At 42.5% G+C, this 6,672-nt stretch overlaps 1 long non-coding RNA gene across 1 annotated transcript; it reads left to right on the forward strand.

Moving 5' to 3' along the window:
• The first annotated feature begins 531 nt into the window (after nt 1-531).
• On the forward strand, nt 532-6,190 carry LOC130208042 (uncharacterized). Its single transcript, XR_008834355.1, has 4 exons — nt 532-883; nt 5,489-5,561; nt 5,780-5,846; nt 6,021-6,190. It is a non-coding gene; the product is annotated as an uncharacterized LOC130208042 (long non-coding RNA).
• The last annotated feature ends 482 nt before the right edge of the window (nt 6,191-6,672 follow it).

A 6,672-nucleotide genomic window follows, 5' to 3' on the forward strand; every position in this document is an offset into this window, starting at 1 on the left:
AAAATAATAATAATTGCTTTACATTTGAAACTATTTTAAAACCTTCCTGATATCTACTTTAAAAGTAAACTGCACCTTATTTTTAATTCAAAATTGAGGTCTTCATGTATAACTGAGATGTGAGGAATGACTATCATGTCATCACAGGTCAGATTGTGTATCAATAAGGTTTCAGTCAGTGTTACCTTTCAGGATAGAGGACATTAAGTGCACACTTGAATTGGTCAGTAATATACTGTGATTTTGTTATCAACAGGTGGTATTTCCGATCCTGCTGTATATTTTCCATCATATTTAAACATCAATAGTATTTATTAAATATGTTGACATACACAAATATTATAAATTGAGTTTTTAAAAAATCAAATTACTCTTTTTATTAGATGTAAGTGGGTGTAAAGCAGGGATCTCAAACTCGCAGACAATAGTTTGTGGCCCTCAACTCCGCATTTTGTCACACTCACGATTTTTTAAGGAGCAGTGTGCTGCAGTGAAGACCGGGGAGCAACTGGGTTCAGTGTCTCACTCAAGGACAGTTCAACATGAACTATGGGGAGAGCGGGGATCGAACCGGGGACCTTGTGGTTACAGGACTCTCCCCACTGAGCTACACCCGACTAGTGTCTGCACAACATTCAGTGGAGATAAGTATGCTGAATTGTAAAGCTCCAGGAGAAATGAGATCACAGGTTTGCAGACTTCAAGACACACAGAGACACTTTTCAGATGTTTGCTGACCTTCTCCTTCAATGTGTAAGAGGCTCCTCTGGGCTTCACACTGAGCTCATGGACCTGCAACTCTGAACTCAAAGCCAAGGTCAGGGAGGTGAGTGGACCAGCAGACAAGCTTGGACACCTCCCCTGAGCTTTTCAGGATGTTCAAGTCTCAAGTTTCATGTCCATGTGCCTTTTTAGGAGCACATATGTGTAAAAAGCTCTATCCCACCATGAACTTTAATAGGATAACAGTGACCATCTTAACAACGTGACCACGAAACAGAGTGAGTGACCATCTTAACAACATGACCACGAAACAGAGTGAGTGACCATCTCAACAACGTGACCACGAAACAGAGTGAGTGACCATCTTAACAACGTGACCACGAAACAGAGTGAGTGACCATCTTAACAACGTGACCACGAAACAGAGTGAGTGACCATCTCAACAACGTGACCACGAAACAGAGTGAGTGACCATCTTAACAACGTGACCACGTAACAGAGTGAGTGACCATCTTAACAACGTGACCACGAAACAGAGTGAGTGACCATCTTAACAACGTGACCACGAAACAGAGTGAGTGACCATCTCAACAACGTGACCACGAAACAGAGTGAGTGACCATCTTAACAACGTGACCACGAAACAGAGTGAGTGACCATCTCAACAACGTGACCACGTAACAGAGTGAGTGACCATCTTAACAACGTGACCACGAAACAGAGTGAGTGACCATCTCAACAACGTGACCACGAAACAGAGTGAGTGACCATCTCAACAACGTGACCACGAAACAGAGTGAGTGACCATCTCAACAACGTGACCACGAAACAGAGTGAGTGACCATCTCAACAACGTGACCACGAAACAGAGTGAGTGACCATCTCAACAACGTGACCACGAAACAGAGTGAGTGACCATCTCAACAACGTGACCACGTAACAGAGTGAGTGACCATCTTAACAACGTGACCACGAAACAGAGTGAGTGACCATCTCAACAACGTGACCACGAAACAGAGTGAGTGACCATCTCAACAACGTGACCACGAAACAGAGTGAGTGACCATCTTAACAACGTGACCACGAAACAGAGTGAGTGACCATCTCAACAACGTGACCACGAAACAGAGTGAGTGACCATCTCAACAACGTGACCACGAAACAGAGTGAGTGACCATCTCAACAACGTGAACACGTAACAGCGTGACCATCTTAACAACGTCACCACGTAACAGCGTCACCATCTTAGCAGGTCAACACAGACTTGGTAACCTCATCGTATTTGAACAGCTAACTGTCTCCTGCTAGAGAGGCTAGCAGGCCTATGGTAGCCACTTCCCCTCCATAGCGGTATCATTCAGTGTAAATGTGTATAGCTTTGTTCATCACAGAACACAATAAAACACGTTTTTAATGATGCAACATAATCCCATGACTTGCTGTGGGAGTCAGTGGTTTAGAGATTATATATAGCATTGTGTAGCTACGTTAAAGTGCTAGCTGCTCTCATACAACTCAGCTAACAAGTCTTCATGACTTCAGAACTCGTACATAAAATGCTTCATGCTGCTTCTCTCAGGAGCTACAGTGCAGGGTGTGTAGTACATTGGTTCAGTTTAACATCTTGATGGGTCTGCTGCTCAGAGGCTCTTCCATGAGTGGTTTATATAGTGGTTCTGTATAGCTTGGTGAACTGGACATGGGAACTTTCTCACAGCCATATTGAGGTTGGGAACTTTTCGTAAGGGTCATAATGTAGTTAAGTGTCCACTAAAGTTAGTCTGAGTCTGTGGGCCCTCTTCCATCTCCGTATCCTCTATCTATGGTATCAGCTGGTTCCTGGTGTCATACGTGCCTTCACAATACCTCACCAGTAAAAAATACACCCCTATTGCTTTACCATTTAGCTGACCTTACATTAGCCAAACACTAACTGAGTGAGCTCAGGTAATTAGGGTGACCAGACGTCCGGATTTAGGCCGAACAATCCAGATTTTCTTTTTTCCGAGTCCCGGAAAAGACGATTTTGCAGCTCGGCTCGACAATTTGGGTCCAAACAACTAAACTAAACATGGTAAGTTGATGAAACTCACACATGCTATGCTTGATTGGTTGTGCTTGGTGATTACATGCTTGTTGTTTGTGGAGGACTTAGTAAAATGAGTGAAATTACGGCATGAAAAATGGAGTCACCATATTTAATCATAAGGTTCCTGTAGAAACAAAAATTCATATGAAATGACCATTTCTTGGGACATGAACTGTTTACCTCCTCCTGGGGTCAAAGGTCGTGTCTGAAGGACTTCAGAATCAAGGTCTCTATGGCGGCCAGCAGCCAGATCGAGCTCCAGTATTGCAAATAGAGAATTAACTATTTAGTGAGTACACAAGTCTGATGTTTTATTCCCCAAACAGATACACTATGATAATGTTGTGTCAGGGCAGCCACTCCATATGATGCAGTTTGTTTGCTGTAAATTAAATTGAGAAAATATATTAATTTCCTGTAGGAAGTTCTTAAGCCAAATTGATTTCTAATGCAGCATTTTGATTTTATGAATGGGTTACATATGATATGAATATCCATTGGGGTTGAAACTATACAGATGTGTGAATGCTGATAACAGTCTTGTTGCTGTGTGTCCCTGCAGGAGAGGAACAGGCCGTTGGTCTTGAGGTGGCCTGCTGCACACGATGCTCACAAGTCCCCAAGAGACTGAAGCACTTTAGACAGTCTTTACTTGTTGAGCCGTAAACCAAATTCTTTATGCTTTTAAAACATGAATGTGTCTCTTTATTATTTATGTGACCTGTGATTTAATGTGTACATTTTAAGTTCATAAATGTTATGCTTGTTATGTTGTAGGACACGCTGGAGGGATTCTATCTCCCTGTGAACCCCTCGGGATCCTCCAGAATGAGCAGGTGAGAGGGAAGTCTGGGTCTGCTGCCTGAGACCCGACCCCGGAATAAGCGGATGACAATGGATGGATGGATGTTATGCATTGAGGCACTCAGCACTTTTCATCTCAATGGTCAGTTTCTGAACACCACAATGTGAATAAATACAAATACTGTGAACAAAGACTTTCTGACTCTTCAAGACTATTTGTTCCTATTCTGTTACACAGACATCATGTAGAATCACACAATGTTGTATTGTAGAGGAGAGCATGGCAAAGTCCAATTATTCACAGCCTCAAACAATACCGCATACTATCCTCCTTTTTGGAGTTATGGATATGGTCACCCTACAGGTAATGGACCGGAGATTCTTACTTGGGACACATTAATGTCTACGTCATTTAAAGCAAGATTAGCAAAGCGTATAAACATGATGATGATGATGCTGTTGTCGCTGCATATTCATTGTCAACAACAATGTAAGAAACACTCCAAACCTGCAGAACAGTCAGTAAAGAATGGTGTGGACATTTTTTTGTAAATTCTCAAAGGTCCAATTATGTTGGACTGCATTATATGAACATGTTTATAATCTTGGGCTCTACTACTTTGGGTACTATATGTCGAACTATTAATTTTGTAATTTTGAATGCAGAACTTTTACTTATGACAGGGGATTAAACTGTGTAATTACTAACTGTGCTGATAAATGATAAACGTTCACCATAAGGCTGTAGACCAGCCTGTAGGCCGGAGAGTGAAACTCAGCATAGTGACGTGTCTCTGCTGCGCTGCGCTGGGGACTTAAACGATGGCCCATCAGGGGGAGGGGCTAGGGGTGATTGAAAAACATCAGCTTTCCCGCCCTGAGTCACAGTGTGAGTTTCCGAGGCACGGTGAACCTGCTACTGTCTGCTAGATCTAGTCTGAAGCTGAGACTGGACCACCACCATGGAAGAGAAGACCCAACCATGGAGCGGTCCAGAAGAACTGAGCGACTGAAGGTTAGTTAAAGGTTTAGTTTGACGGCTTAGTTAAGAAGTATTACTGGGGGGTGTGTGTGTATTTGTGTATCAGTCAAAGTGTGAAAGAGGTTATTTGGTTTAATGCAGCATAGTGCAACAACAAGTTAAGACACTTAATATTCCTGTTTTTTATTTTAAAAAGTGGGACACTGTTGTATGTAATGTTATATTGGTTTCTGGGTGTGTTAATTATCTCCAAGGGTTAACCCTGTGGGCTCTGGGCTTCACTGGGTGTTTTTTTCACAAAATCTAAATCATGGTGAAAGTTACTTGAGTCCTGTCGCACCGCGTCACCGACCGGTTGCCTCTGTCTCTGTGTGTGAATCACACACCAGTTCACAGAAGGAGGAAGAGGAAACCGACTGGTTCATCTAGTACTTTAAACGTATTTCTGCCCCCGATTATCGCAGAGAAATAAATATTTTAAAAAGGTGATTATGTTTATTTAGTAGTTACATTAGTAGAGCAGTCAGTAAGTTATATCTGTGAGGTACTCTATGGATCCAAGACTCATAACATAGAGATAAGTTAGTTATAAGAACACAATTAAATGAAGTAAAGAACTCGGGGCCCTATCGACCATTAGGATAGAAGACAGGCTTCATAAAGATGTCATCATATTGTCCCAGTACCCACAATGCAGCCCATAGTCACTGCGTCTTTAACCCTCCAGTTTAAACTACTAGATGAATCAGTCGGGTTTCCTCTTCCTGCTCCGTGAGCTCGTAGTGGGTCACACAGAGAGAGAGGAGGCGGGTCGGCTGACGGAGCTTCAGAGCCCGAAGGCTTTCCTTTCCAACGCTGGATACAAATTTCACTCTACTCTGTTTTTTTAGATGGAGGTTTTGACCTCTCCTCCACCAGGACACACCGGACCAGAGTGATGAGGACGGGGCTCGGATGTGGAGAGTGAGTGAGGAACTGTACAAAAAATACATGTTAGGGATTATATTTACTTTTTTTGAAAGGTTATCTGTAAAACCTTTTTGTGACTTAAAAAATAATCAATAGCCATACCAGTCAAATTAAAAAGCTCCATTCACACTCTAACCAATTAAAATTCACAATTTACCAGAGAAAATAATCACTCACAAAAGCCCTTGTATTGTAATCTGCTAACTTTACAGCTGAAAGTCCCACATCGTCTTCACTGGCGTCCCACGGACGGGAAGCGAGGCGGGGAGGTGGCTGATGGTACCTTGTCTTCTTTTTAATTATTAGCAGCCAGCTAGTCCGATATTAATGTCAGCCATTGACAAATTAACCACTCATGAACAATCAAATACTAAACATAAACCTTGATATTCAATATACCTGAGGTGTTATTTATTAACTCCCACCAACTAAAGTTTGTCTTTTCTGTTGTAGACCAGAGTCCAGGAAGAAGCCCGGCTCAGAAGGAAGAGGAGAGGAAGCATGAAGGCGGTGGGGAAAAAACAAGTAAGTTCTTTTTATGTAGCCACATTCATGTGTTCATGTAGTCACATTCACCTGTTCGTGTCGTCACATTCACCTGTTCATGTCGTCACATTCACCTGTTCATGTAGTCACATGCACCTGTTCATGTCGTCACATTCACCTGTTCATCTAGTCACATTCACCTGTTCATGTCGTCACATTCACCTGTTCATGTAGTCACATTCACCTGTTCATGTAGTCACATGCACCTGTTCATGTCGTCACATTCACCTGTTCATGTCGTCACATTCACCTGTTCATTCACCTGTTCATCTAGTCACATTCACCTGTTCATGTCGTCACATTCACCTGTTCATGTAGTCACATGCACCTGTTCATGTCGTCACATTCACCTGTTCATGTCGTCACATTCACCTGTTCATCTAGTCACATTCACCTGTTCATGTCGTCACATTCACCTGTTCATGTCGCCACATTCACCTGTTCATGTCGTCACATTCACGTGTTCATGTCGTCACATTCACCTGTTCATGTCGTCACATTCACCTGTTCATCTAGTCACATTCACCTGTTCGTGTCGTCACATTCACCTGTTCGTGTC

The sequence above is a fragment of the Pseudoliparis swirei genome, chromosome 18, assembly GCF_029220125.1.
Source record: "Pseudoliparis swirei isolate HS2019 ecotype Mariana Trench chromosome 18, NWPU_hadal_v1, whole genome shotgun sequence".
NCBI classification, from domain to species: domain Eukaryota; kingdom Metazoa; phylum Chordata; class Actinopteri; order Perciformes; family Liparidae; genus Pseudoliparis; species Pseudoliparis swirei.